This window comes from Zingiber officinale, chromosome 8B, assembly GCF_018446385.1.
Source record: "Zingiber officinale cultivar Zhangliang chromosome 8B, Zo_v1.1, whole genome shotgun sequence".
Taxonomy (NCBI): domain Eukaryota; kingdom Viridiplantae; phylum Streptophyta; class Magnoliopsida; order Zingiberales; family Zingiberaceae; genus Zingiber; species Zingiber officinale.
This window is the reverse complement of record NC_056001.1, coordinates 977,251-991,252: the sequence shown is the minus strand read 5'-3', so window position 1 is coordinate 991,252 and position 14,002 is coordinate 977,251. Positions and strand designations below refer to the sequence as shown.

Genomic DNA, 14,002 nt, shown 5'->3' with positions numbered 1-14,002 from the left:
TATAAAATAATTTTAAAATAATTAAATTATGTACTATTTTTTAATTTTACATAAAATTCGTTGATTGACCAAATGATCTCAGATTGATATGAAACAAACTCCTATATGTTCGGCTAATTCTCCTAATTATATTCATGCCCTTAAACATCAATTTGATCCAATATATTGAGAGCAATGATTTTTAAAACATTAATATGTTTGAAAAATATAATTCATGTTTAAAAAATCATTATTTTTAATATATTCACTCAAATTGAGATTTGACTTTTGAATGTATGAATATAATCAGTAAAACTAGTCAAATACATAGGAGTTTGTTTTATATCAATCCTAGGTTGTTTGGTCCATAGTCGATTTTACCCAAAATCGACTAATAGGCCAAATGACCTCGAATTAACATAAAATTAGTTCCTATGTGTTTATCTAATTCTCCTGATTATATCAATGCTTACAAATCACAATTGGACACAATATATTAAGAGCAGTAATTTTTTGAAAATGAATTAAATTTTTTTGAACATATTCATGTTCCATAAATTGAAATTTGAGGACATGAATATAATATAAAAAAAATAGACAAATAGATATAAATTAGTTTCATGTCAATCCGAGATCTTTGGTCCATCAACCGATTTTGCCCAAAATCGATTTTTATACAAAAATAAATCAGTCGACTGATTTACATAAAATTTCAGCACAAAGAGAAATTGTTCGACTAATATTAACTGATTTTTAAATAGAAATCAATTCGACTTATTAGGGAAAAAACGGAAAATGAGTATATGATTTGGTCATTTTAAAATTATCCTGCGTGATTTGATAATTTAAAAATTTTATCTACGGTTCGGTAAAAAGATGATTTTAAGTTGGAACGTAATTGTATTTTAAAATTAGTTAAGATAAAGTAGCAAAATTTATATACAAATTCTTCGGATAGTTAGTTATTTGTTTACCGAGGAGATAGATTAGCTCTGGTCCATATTTCACCTTCCAATTAATAAAGTTGAGATTACTTTTATCTGTTTTACGCTTTCCCAGAATTCTTATATCTAAATGGGGCTTGCTTAAAACGCGAATTAAAACGGCTGAAGTGGAGCTGCCATGAGTATCCACATGCGAAACTTGGAGCTCGAAAAAAGAAAGGTTCTTCCTTACAAATATAGTTTCCACCATATCCATAATTGTGTTTATTCGATCACTTCACCAAACTCTTATTTGAAATAGGGAAGATTTACTGCGTTGTTTACAATCTAGCTGCTTGGAAATGGAACTCTTTTCGCATTGAACAGCATAATAACCATTGGGGATTACTATGCTTCTCTTTTTCCGGTGAGAAACCACTTTTTCATCGAGAATGACTTCTTACATATGTGCTTTAATTATTCCTTAATTTTATTTCAGATGTACCATCCAATGAAAGCACTCACGTTTGTATATCAATCTTTTGCCTGGTAACAACAACCATACTAGCATATCACGAAGCAAGACTTAATACTAGATGCGGAAATCTGTTAGGCTACTCACTCTTCTTCTCAAGCTCACTTGGCCTAATTGTGGTTAGTATCAGGAATAGACTTTTTCTAAAGCATCCTTTTTTCAAACGGCATGTTTTATTCAATTCAATCCTTAATTGGGCACAGTTAGACTTAGCGACGATGGGTAAAGGTGGGTTGGGCATCTTCATTGGTGTCTGCATAGCGAGTGCAGTATTTGGTGTTGTCGGCGGTTATGTTGCAGGAGGAATGGTAGGTGATATATTTTTTATGTGCCCCGAGCTTATTATTGTGAGTATCTTTGCCATCTGATTTTTTTAGTTCACTAGAAGAGTGTAGGATTAGTTAATAATACAAACTTTTTTTTTTTCTGAAAACAACTATTGCAGTCCTTTATGGCTGGGTTTGCAGCTACTGGTGTCACGCCCCAGAGGAGTCTCTGTCCGAAGAAATTTCGGCAGCATCTCCCCTGTACGGCGGACAATCTGAAACTTTTCTACAAGCACTATATACCTCAGCCACATGCGGCTGGAATAATAACAATAAAAGAAAACAAACACCACGCAGTTAATATCAAATTCAGCCTCTGGCTGACACAACCACGCAGTAAAAAAAAATAAAGCAGCTCACTCGGCTGTACCAAAACCAAAACTGCTAGCCGGCTAGACTTACACAACCAATAACATAAATACAAAATACCACATAACAACGTCAACACTCCAAAAATAAAACCAGAGTACAGAGCTAAACAAACTGATACATAAAACAAACAAAACATACGTGAACCGATAAGTCTTCTGATGTGACGTGGGGACTAGCAGACAGGATGCTCCAAGCGACACCATAAATAACCTGGTACCTGAAAAAGATAGTGTCAACGGGGGTGAGTTCAACAACTCAGCAGATACCTAGTTGACATGTATAGTAAACTATATCAAATAGTAATAACTATGGAGTACAGTCTCCTGAACGAAAGAAGGTAATGCATAATCGAAAAGGCTGAAGAGTACTGCACTCACCAGGGCCACCTATCAGAATAATCAGGTCGTCAGACCGGAAGTGTCATAAATCCTGTATGCATGTCAAACATATGCATCCATCCAAATGCAGCATATAAGTGTAGCAAACACAAGCAGTAAATGCAAAAATGCGTATGATGCCAATGATGCGTCCTGGTCACCCCTGACGCCAGTCAGTCATCTCACACACAATGGTGAGACCGAGTGGGTAGGGCTGTGACAACCGTGCACTCTACTATCACTACACCTGATGAGTGAGTGAGTGGACGGGATGCTGTCGGAGTACTCCTGTCCTCTGACCCCAAATCATAAATGGGGGAGCTCAATGCTCTCATCTCCCGGTACACGACGACGGGGAGGTATCTCTGCCGGCTACCACGCTGAGTCACCTGACCAACGGAGCCAAACAGAGTCCACCACGCTGCTACACTAAATGCCAGCGGAGCCAAACAGAGCGGAACTGTCTGCCGGCTACCACGCTGAGTCCTCAGACCAACGGAGCCAAACAGCAGAACCGCCACACACCTGTTTGATATACCACTAACCCATGAGTGGTGGTGTGTGCAGTACATGTAACTGGCGATGTACTCAACCATAGTGGAGCCGACAATCGCGCAGCATGCAATCATGATGCATGACACTAAGCATGGCAATAAACTGATCAGCATAACCATATCCATATACATAAAATGAGTATCATAATATCGATGGTCAAATACGAAGATCTAAAGTACACAGGTCAGATAGGATATCAAAAACCTAGGTCCTGAACATAACAAGCATGGTATGTCACTATCTCTCTGAGCATATATATATATAATCATGTGGGTACTAGCATAAAATGCATATCAGGTGAGCAAACAAGCATGAAACAGGTATCCCGTAGTGACGTACCGAAACAAGGACGAACATAATTATTACTAAAGGCTATAACCTACTAGACATATCAACAAGACATATCAAAAAGATAAGTCAAGGTATCCGCCTCCAATAGCAGGTCCAATCTAGTCCAATCCAACGTCAAGATGCTCGTCTCGAATCAGAGTCCTGTAATACATAATATCCAGATTTAGCTAATTTCATATAAATAAATTAGCTAAATCAAATCCTCGAGAAACTATCATAAATTCAGATCCAATTATAAACCCTAATTGGATCATCTAACTCCTCAATTGACTTAACTAATCCATTCGAATTTGGACTTGCAATAAGCATAACCAATCATAGTAATTGACCCAATTTAGCCCTGATTCAACACATATATCAAATTCAAACCTGAATTCAAATAACCTTTAAACTAACTTACCCAAATCCAATCGACTTTGCTGTTGACTCACTCGAAGATACTTGCCGCCATACGATCAAGCAAGATGGTGATTGTTGTCTTCCCAATCAAATACCCAAAATCATCAATTGTTGGTCGGCATTCAATAGGTCCATAATGCTACTAAATGGATCTGCAAACCCACTGCAAATCAGATGAGTACAACCATCGATCAGGTAGGAAGGAAAACAAAGACAAAAGAGTCTCACCATACTTGCTAAAAACCACCTACCTCACACTTACAAATCGGATCATGAAGAGGAAGTTCTAGCATCGATCCTTCTCCGGCGACCACAACCCCCGACGACAGATACAGGTGTTGGTGCATCTCACTGGTGGTGTCGGAAAGTGAACAGAATCTAGGGCATCTCTCCAAGCTTCGGTGAACAATGATGGAAGTAGACCCGATGCTACTGAAAGTGAGAGATCGGCTGGGGGTCTCGGATGCCGGCGGCCGGCGCTCGAGCGTTGATCGGTGCCGAGAAGAACCAAGAGGAAGAGGAAATCAATTGCTCACCTCCAGAACCCTAACGACCTTTCTTCCCACCGGCGATCACTGGATCTGGCCCGATCCAACAGCGTTCATTGTTGGCGTGAGGAGAAGATGTTGGGATCGACAGAGGAGAGGGGCACGGGATCTGGAAAGTCGGGCTCAAATCGCCGGCGATCTGCCCTGCGGCGTCAGAGAAAAGGACGGAGGACGGCGCTAGGGCAGAGGAGAATCGTCACCCGGCGGTGCTAGGGCACAAGCGAGGTGGCACTAGGTCAAAACTGGAGGCCGGCGGAGGTGCTGTGAAGAGGAAGAAGACAATCGGCGGAGGAGGAGAAGGGATCGGGTGGCGGTTTGAGGAGAGAAATCGCCGGGTTGGGGAAACAGAAGAAGTTCGGCAAAAACAAAAGAAAAAGAAAAAAAAAAGAAAGAAACAAATAAATTCAACTTTTCCTCGTTAAAACGGGGTAGCCCAAACAGGTTTTCACGGACCCCGTTTTTATCCCCGATAACTCGTCCGTACGAGCTCGGAAAAATTCCCCAAAAATTCCCAAAAATTCCGAAAAATTCCCTTATCATTATTCGCCATTTTCCGGTATTTTACAACTGGGACTCTGACGGCTACTTTGAGATTAATCACAAAAGCAGCATTTGAGAGTTCAGATGATGGCCTTCGCAAGGGGACAAGTACGTAGAATATTTACAAGCTAAGTAGATTAATACGTTAAAATCTACTTTATCCTAAACAGAGATATAAATCCTTCCTTTTCAGTGTTGTTTCTTGCAATCTCAACATTCTTTGAGTTGATTTGCATTTTTCTCTACGCATTTATATTTCCTAAATTACCGATTGTCAAATACTACCGAGCAAAAGCTACTTCTGAGGGATCAAAGACGGTTACTACTGAGCTTGCTGCTGCTGGTATTCAATTATCCGCAAACGATGCAGCTATAAGATTCATAAAATAAAATTATGGCATTGCTTAACTTCAGTCTTCAGTAAGCAGTTTAGTTTGTCTCTGATGTAAATAAATCCTTGCATTTGCAGGCGATGGAGGATCCGAATCAGTTTGAGCGCTTAAGTAACAAAGAACTTCTACTTCAAAATATCGATTATGCGCTTGACATCTTCCTAATATATGTCTTGACATTGTCAATTTTCCTTGGTTTCATAGCCGAAGATACAAGATCACATATCTTGGGATAATGATAAGGACTCGAGCATCATCTATTCAAGAATTTATCATAAAAATAAAATGATAAACATAATTCAACCTAGGTATACACTCGTTTTGATTGTCATATACCATGTTTGGGATCTTGTGGGTGGATATGTACCTCTTCTAAAGCCGATCAAGTTGGTATCAAGGAAAGGCCTCATATTTGCTTGTCTCTCGTGTTTCCTCTTCATCCCAGCATTCTATTTCACAGCGAAGCATGGAGATTAAGGATGGATGATAATGTTGACGTCCGTCTTGGGACTCAGCCATGGCTACCTCAGTGTTTGTATTTTTTTAGAAGCACCAAAAGGATACAAGGTAATTACTAGTCAATCAAGATCATTATACATATACATTCATGAATTCTTATTTGTTGTTCCTTGTGATAATGCAGGGTCCGGAACAAAATAGATTGGGGAACTTGTTATCTGCAGTTCTAACTGCAGGTATTTTCTTAGGCGTTGGACTCAACTGATTATGGCTAATTGGCAAAGGTTTGTAATAAATTCTATAGTTGAGTACCAATATTATCCTATCTAGAAATTTTGTAGTGGAGTAGGTGGATTAGAAAGAGTAAGGGATGTATAAACAAATTTTGTATATATATATATACCAATTCTGTTTCATATGACTTTTTTTTTAATGATTCTAACTCTGATCAAATATAAATTTGTCAGAATTATAGAAAGAATATGGCGGTAAATTTTAATTTAGAAATCTATAGAAAATAATCCGTACATTTTTTAAACGAATATTATTATCATTTTATTATTATTATTATTATTATTATTATTATTAAAATACTGTTCTATTTACCGTATACCATACTGAAAAATTCAATAGACAAAAAATTCATATCGATACAGTATCAAAATTTTGATAAACTAAATTTTAAATATACCAAAATTTAGATATATTATAAATTTCATGCCAAAATACTAAATCTCATATCTATATCAATACTAAAAAATTTAGTAAGGTATAATATCCGAAATTTTTAATATATCAAAATTTACAATCTACCAAAATATCAGTATATTTCCGTACGATAAGTGCGATATACTAAAAATTTAATATTTTTCCCCTCTAGCTGTGTTCAATTTTTTCCATTTATATTTTTCATTTGTTTTAAAATAAAAACAACTCATCGCCATCTTCTCACTCAATCTTTCTCTTCTTCTCATCCCATACTTGCCTCGCACAGCGGAAGATATTCTTGAATCCTCACTTGGTTTGAATTCCTAGAAGAATCTTTTGTCCTCTTACACACACGCTTTGAAGGTATCACTTTTACTATTTTCATATCCTCTTTTGAATTGAAAGTTGTTTCCTATTGAGCATTTTGTTTTAGGGTAGGGTTTAGGGTTAAAATGTGGCGTTCTTAGTTTCCTTCGCATATAATCTCTATGTGTAAAAACATTAGTCAATCCATCTCCTTTGTTTTTATATGGCTTTGGTTACTTCAATTTATATGGATCAATATCATCTTGACAATCCCTTCAAAATGATCCACCAGGGAGATCGATTATGAAGATTTCGCCTAACAATAAGAGTGCTATGGTTTATATTGATCAATCTAGTCTTACCAGGACCCACCAGGTATTTGTTATATTGTTTCACTTTGAAAAGAGAACTCTGCAAACTAGATTAATAAAAGTATCTATTTGTTCAAGGAGGATATTGTTAGTGTAATTGATCTCTAGGGTTTCGATGTTTGACAATGCACCCAAGTCTGGTCAATTTGGCCAAGGGTTAATCCAAACAGGACTTGATGTTTGGAAGAGAGTAGTCTAGTCAGGACTAGATGACTAGCAAGTGAGAAGTCCTAACTAGAGATTAGGCAAGTGGAAACCCTGGTGAGTGGTGAGTGAAGTCGGGCCCTAGTGAGTGAAGCTAGGTGGTGGAAGTCTTGGTGAGTGAAGTCGGGCCCTAGTGAGTGGAGCGGTGGAAGTCCTGGTGAGTGAAGTCAAGTCCTAGTGAGTGAAGCTAGATAGTGGAAGTCCTGGTGACTGAAGCCAGGGAATGAAAATCCTAGTGAGTGAAGCTTGGCAACCCTAGGGAGGTGACCCTAGGTAATGTGTGACCGACTGGTTTCCAATCGACCGCGCACGATAGACCGGACCAGCGAATACTAAAATATGTTGACACTGTTTTAGTTTATTACTTTATCTATTGTACTAACCCAGTGTGCAGGAGTTGACAGGTCTGAGGAAGTCCTATAGGTCAATGGACCGACCAAATATCTAGCGAGAAGTCTAGATAGGTCAACGGGCCGACCAGATATCTAGCAGGAAGTCAAGTTGGGTCTGCGGACCGGACAACTCGCAAGTTGGTAAGTTAAGGTAAGTCACTGGAGGAGAGTGACCTTATGAGAACGCCTCCCGGTTAAGAGGATAGTAGGCATCGGTCCAAGTTAGGTCCATTTCAGATTCCTAATTTGAGACCTTGACTAGTTCCTGGTCCTGGAAGAACAGGAACTAATTAATACCACTCATCATTATTGTACTAACATTTGTCTTGTAGGTTATTATTTTGTCTTTTGGACTAATGTTGTTTTGCAGGACAAAGGAGCACATTTGCCTTCGGATGAACAGTGTCCGAAGGCACCTTCAAGCTTGATGGATGGTGCTTCGTACTATTCATAGAAAGCGTCTTCCAGAGGATAAAAATTAAACTCTTCGGTGATAAGCTCCAAAATAACTCGGGATCAAATTTGACCCATTAGAGGCACCTTCAATGCCTATGGAAGGCGCCTTCCATGCTCTATTTAAGACGGCTCGCCCAAGGCTTCTAATGTAACTCACATACAAGCTTCTACACATCCGATTGAGGTTCCGATTGCTCCGGCCTACTGCTGTGACTCTGCTACGACGCTGTTGCGCTCGACTACTGCCGAGGAACTGACCAACACCGAGCCTAAGCTAACAACCTTCAAAGGTGTTGGGTAACGAGTTGTAATTTGTGTACTCAAGTATTTGCAATAGGACAAGTGCAGGGTGTTGCACTTGTTCCATCTTTTTGTACTCGATTCCCTTTTCCGGAGGTACCCAAAAAGGTCTTTTAGTGGATTGCCCATTGATAGGTCCGCGGGACCTGAGTCTTGGAGTAGGAGTCGCCAAAGACTCCGAATCAAGTAAAACCAAATACGTGTTATTTTACTTGCTTTTCTATTTCCAACTTTTTTCATAGTTTTCTGCTGCGTACTGAGTTTTTAAAAATGAAAAAGATGAGTTTTCAAAAATCACGTGATTCACCCCCCCCCCCCTCTCACGTGCATATCGATCCAACAGATATATTATATTTTCTTATTTAGATTTTATATATATTTTTTAATTTGGAACTTATATTTTCAAATTAGTTAAGACTAAGTAGCTTAATTTATACGAGTAGGATAAATTCTTTTTTGATAGTTAGTTACGTGTTTACTGAGTAATTTGGAGATAGATTAGTCCTTGTCCATATTTAGGGGTGGTTCAGTATACCGAATCATCAACTCATATACCGTTTATCGACTAAAAATTCGGTATAAAAAATTTAATACCAATACCTTTCCAAAATTTTAGTATACCGAAATTCCAGTATAATTTCAATTTCATACCATTTATAATAAAATTTTGGTTTCGTACGGTATAGCTAAATTTCAATATAAATCTTATACTAATATCGAAAATTTTGGTACGATATAATACCGTACCAATATTTTTAATATACCATAAAATTGGTATATTTTGGTACGATAAATACAATATATTGAATTTTTTATATTTTTTCCATATTTTGATAAAAATGACTTCTTACGTTTTGATATGTGCTTTAATTATTCCTTCTTTAATTTTATTTCAGATGTACCATCAAATGAAAGCACTCACATTTGTTTACCAATCTTTTGCCCTGGTAATAATAGCCATACAAGCGTATCATGAAGCAAGACTTAACACTAGATGTCGAAACCTGTTAGGGTACTCACTCTTCTTCATAAGCTCACTTGGCCTAATTATGGTTAGTATCAAGAATGGACTTTTTCTGAAGTATCTTTTTTTTTAAAAATTGCATGTTTATATATTCAATTCCATCTTTGATTGGGTGTAGTTAGACTTAGCGACAACGGGTAAAGGTGGGTTGAGCATCTTCATTGGTGTTTGTATAGCGAGTGTAGTATTTGGTGTTGCCAGCAGTTACGTTACAGGAGGAATGATAGGTGATATGTCTTTGATGTGCCCAGAGCTTATTATAGTGAGGATCTTTGCCCATCTAATTTTTTTAATTCATTGGCAGCGTGTAGGATTAGTTAATAATACAAACTTTTTTTTTCTGAAAACTATTGCAATCTTTCATGGTCAGGTTTGCAACTACTGGGACTCTGATAGCTACTTTGGGATTAATCACGAAAGCAGCATTTGAGAGTTTAGATGATGGTCTTCGCAAGGGGGCAAATACGTAGAATATTTACACGCTAAGTAGATTAATAAGTTAAGATCTACTTTATCCTAAATAGAGACATAAATCCTCCATTTTTAGTGTTGTTTCTTGCAATCTCAATATTTTTTAAGTTGCTTGGCGTCATTCTCTATGCATTTATATTTTATAAATTATCAATCGTCAAATACTACCGAGCAAAGGCTGCTTCTGAGGGATCAATGACAGTTCTTGCTCCTATTGGTATTCAATTATCCATAAATGATGCAACTAAGATTCATAAAATAACATTATGTCATTGCTTAACTTCAGTTTTCAGTAAATAGTTTAGTTTGTCTCGGATGTGAATAAATCGTTGCAGTTGCAAGTGATGGAGGATCTGAATCAGTTTGAGTGCTTAAGTAACAAAGAATTTCTAGTTCAAAATATCGATTACGCACTTATAAGAGTAGACATTCTGTTAATTCAATTCATAAATTAACCGAATTAACTGAAAATCGATTTAATCTTGGCTAACCGAATCGAATCAAAGTTTTACTAAAACCGAATTAACCAAATCAAATTAAAAATCTATTATTTCGATTAATACCGAATTAATCGAATTTATTTAAAAAAAATAAAAAGAATTTATATAAAATTAGTACCAAATTAATTGAACTAATTAAATTAACCGAATACTCATCAGTCACCCCTATGCACTTGACATCTTCTTGATATAGGTTTTGACACTATCAAATTTCCTTAGTTTCATAGCCGAAGACACGAGATCTAACAGCTTGGAATCATGGTAAGTGCTCAAGCATCATCTATTCAGAAAAGAATTTATCATAAAAATAAAATGATAAATTTAATTTGACCCAGGTATACACTCATTTTGATTGCCATTGACCACGTCTGGGACCTTGTGGGTGGGTATGTACCTCTTCTAAAGCTAATCAAGTTGGTATCATGGAAAGGCCTCATATTTTCTTGTCTCTCATGTTTCCTCTTCATCCCAACATTCTATTTCACAGTGAATCACGGAGATCAAGGGTAGATGATAATGTTAACGCTCGTCTTGGGACTCAGCCATGGCTACCTCGGTGTTTGCATTTTGTTAAAAGCACCAAAAGGATACAAGGTAATTACTAATCAATCAAGGTCATTATACATATACATTCTGTTCATGAATTTTTATTTATTGTATGTATAGTGTAGGGTCCGGAGCAAAATGCATTGGCGAACTTGTTATCTACAGCTCTGACTGTAGGTATTTTTCTTTGGCGTTGGACTCAGCTGGTTATGGCTAATTGGCAAAGGTTTGTAAGAAATTCTATAGTGGAGTACCAATATTATTACAAATAGTATAGAATTTATATCATATCAAAAATTGGTATATTGAATTTTTGGTATACTGAATTTTCGGTATACTGAATTTTCGATATCCTGAATTTTCAGTATGATATCGATATGAATTTTTATATCAAATTTTTTGATACAGTTTACAATTTGTGATTTAGAGTTTGTTATATCGTATCAAACCACTCTTACTAGTGACCTTGTAGTGCCTCTTGACACTCAAGTAGGAGTTTGTACTTAATTAAGGATGCTAGCTAACAAGGTCTTGACTATATAAACTAAAAGAATATAATTTAGATGGAAGGATTAAAAATGGTAACGTCCAAATATATTCACATGCAAATATTATTTATTAGTTTCATTGTGTTAACATGGCAGCGAAATGTGTTATCTAGTCAAGATTCCACTTGCCATGTACAATTGTTATGCTATCTAACCATTTCTTGATTTTAGAAACTAAAGGATTACTTTACAAAGTATTGGTGGATTAGAAGGGGTAATATACAAATATATTCAGATTCTGATTTCAGTTTTTAGTTTGATTTGTTAACTTGGCAAAAGATGTGTTACGTAGTCAAAAATCCACTAGCCTTATACAATTATCCTTACCTAGATTTGAAGGAATGATTAAGTTTATAACAATCAGAGAGTTTATGTATAACTTGATCTTGAAATGATAATCATAGTTTATGTATGCATTGTCATTAACCATTTTTTTTCTCCCAAAAGTCAGATTCCTAACAAAACTGATCAAACAAGTTGAGGTGTGGCATACAAATTTAGTAGAGTAAAATAAATTTGGACAAAAAATATTATGGCAAACAAGAGCCAGTCTCATTCATAAACATTTCCTTACTAGGTACTTCCATAACTAATGTGTCACTTTCATTTATCCGACTTGTCCTTTAGAAATTCAATGAACATCTCTTACTAAATATTAATGGTTTTGACAAAGGCCGGAGAAGTAACTATAAGGTTCCATTTTCCATCAATTTGAATGGCAACATAATACATCAAGACTTCATCAAGAAACATAGAAATGTCAGGAGTAAATTAAGGTCTGCAGTGCACATTTTATAAACTTCAAATCATGTGGTAAAGAAACTTGACCGAGTCATTATGCGAGTAGCATATGATTTGCGTCCTTGTATGAGTCTGTTAAATTTATTTAGTCAAATATAGTCAAGTTAAAGATTTTGACAGAACTAACCTAGAGGCTCATATATTGAAACATAATGAGAGAGTGAGGGATGTCTACAATGAGTATATTGACAGATTTCGTTAGATAAATTTTGTACAGACTGGGGCGGAGCTGGTGTGGGCCAGACAAAAAATCTCATTAAGCCCAAACAAAAAAACGCAACAACTTTTTCCATTCGCCTCCCCCTTTCCCTCTTGGCCTCTCTGCACTCCCACCGCCGGCACTCCACAGGACCGCAGCAAGAGCAAGTAAGCCCTCCGCTGACTGCTCCACACTCCGAAGCAAGCCAAAAGCTCAAAGTCAAAGGTAACCCTAATCCCTATGTCCCTAAACTTATTTTTCCTATTAAAATGGCGATACCGCTGGCAGCCGTGCAACTGTTCAAATGATGACGCTAGCGACGTTGCCGCTCAACGCTAGCAACGCACGCTAACTGCACAGTTGCACGGCGGCGTCACTGCTTGGTGGGGCAGTGGCTGCTGGTTTGCACGACCGAGTTGTTGTTGGGGGCAGGGAAAGTTGCCCGCCGACAACAATGTGGCTTTCAGGGCCAGAAAACTGACATGGTTGCCTACACTGAATCAATATTCCATTTTCACCGACGGAATAAATATTTTGTCGGTACGCCCGTCGGTAATACTGTTTTTTTTGTAGTGAACAAAGAAATAAATCCTCCTTTTTCAGTGTCGTTTCTTGCAATCTCAACATTCTTTGAGCTACTTTGCGTCTTTCTGATATATGTCTGACATTGTCAATTTTCCTTGGTTTCATAGCCAAAGATACAAGATCTCACAGCTTGGGATCATGTTAAAGTGCTCGAGCATCATCTATTTAAAGAAGAATTTATCATAAAATAAAATGATAAATTTAATTCGACCTAGATATGCACTCATTTTGAATGTCATGTACCATGTATGGGGCCTTGTGGGTGCATATGTACCTCTTCTAAAGCCGATCAAGTTGGTATCAAGAAAAGGTTTTATATTTGCTTGTCTCTCGTGTTTCCCCTTCATCCCAGCATTCTATTTCACAACGAAGCATGGAGATCAAGGGTGGATGATAATGCTGACGCCCGTCTTGGGACTCAGCCATGGCTACCTCAATGTTTGCATTTTTTTCAGAAGCACCAGAAGGATACAAGATAATTACTAATCAATCAAGATGATTATACATATACATTCTGTTCATGAATTCTTATTTGTTGTATGTATAATGTAGGGTCTGGAACAAAATGCATTGGGAAACTTGTTGTCTGCAGTTCTGACTATAGGTATTTTCTTAAGCGTTGGACTCAGCTGGTTATGGCTAATTGGAAAAGGTTTATAAGAAATTCTATAGTGGAGTACCAATATTACTATAAATAATGTATAATTTATATCATATTAAAATTCGGTATATTGAATTTTCAGTATACTGAATTTTTGGTATACCAAATTTTCAATGTGATATCGATATGATTTTTTTTTTATAGAACTTTTCAATACAGTATACGATATACGAT

At 36.9% G+C, this 14,002-nt stretch overlaps 2 pseudogenes; both read left to right on the top strand.

Moving 5' to 3' along the window:
- Positions 1–1,101: 1,101 nt before the first annotated feature.
- On the top strand, positions 1,102–6,021 carry LOC122015585 (annotated as a pseudogene).
- Positions 6,022–9,389: 3,368 nt separating this feature from the next.
- LOC122015583 lies at positions 9,390–13,827 on the top strand (annotated as a pseudogene).
- Positions 13,828–14,002: the final 175 nt, after the last annotated feature.